The 413-nt window shown below is 44.1% G+C and overlaps 1 non-coding gene across 1 annotated transcript; it reads right to left on the bottom strand.

The window, feature by feature from the left end:
• Positions 1–309: 309 nt before the first annotated feature.
• Positions 310–413, bottom strand: LOC112759984 (small nucleolar RNA R71). The gene has a single exon (XR_003180443.1). It is a non-coding gene; the product is annotated as a small nucleolar RNA R71 (small nucleolar RNA).

Below are 413 nucleotides of genomic sequence, written 5' to 3'. Positions count from 1 at the left end.
AAACCACCCATTCAGGCCAACAACTTTGAACTCAAACCACAGCTAATATCACTTGTGGAGAATCATTGTTCATTTGGTGGAAGTGCTAATGAAGATCCCAACCAACATCTCACAAAATTCCTGAGAATTTGTGACACTGTGAAGTCCAATGGAGTCCAGGAAGATGCCTATAAACTGCTTTTGTTCCCATTTTCACTTAGGGACAAAGCAGCTAAGTGGCTGGAATCATTCCCAAGGGGGAGTCTAACAACATGGGATGAGGTGGAAAGCAAGTTTCTGGCACGTTTCTACCCCCCACAAAAGGTCAATAGGCTTCGATCTGAGGTTCAAACTTTTAGACAACAAGATGGTGAAACTCTCTACGAGGCATGGGAGAGATTCAAGGACTTGACAAGGAAATGCCCACCAGACAT

Source organism: Arachis hypogaea, chromosome 16 (assembly GCF_003086295.3).
Source record: "Arachis hypogaea cultivar Tifrunner chromosome 16, arahy.Tifrunner.gnm2.J5K5, whole genome shotgun sequence".
In the NCBI taxonomy this organism is placed as follows: Eukaryota; Viridiplantae; Streptophyta; class Magnoliopsida; order Fabales; family Fabaceae; genus Arachis; species Arachis hypogaea.
This window is presented reverse-complemented; position numbering and strand designations above follow the sequence as displayed.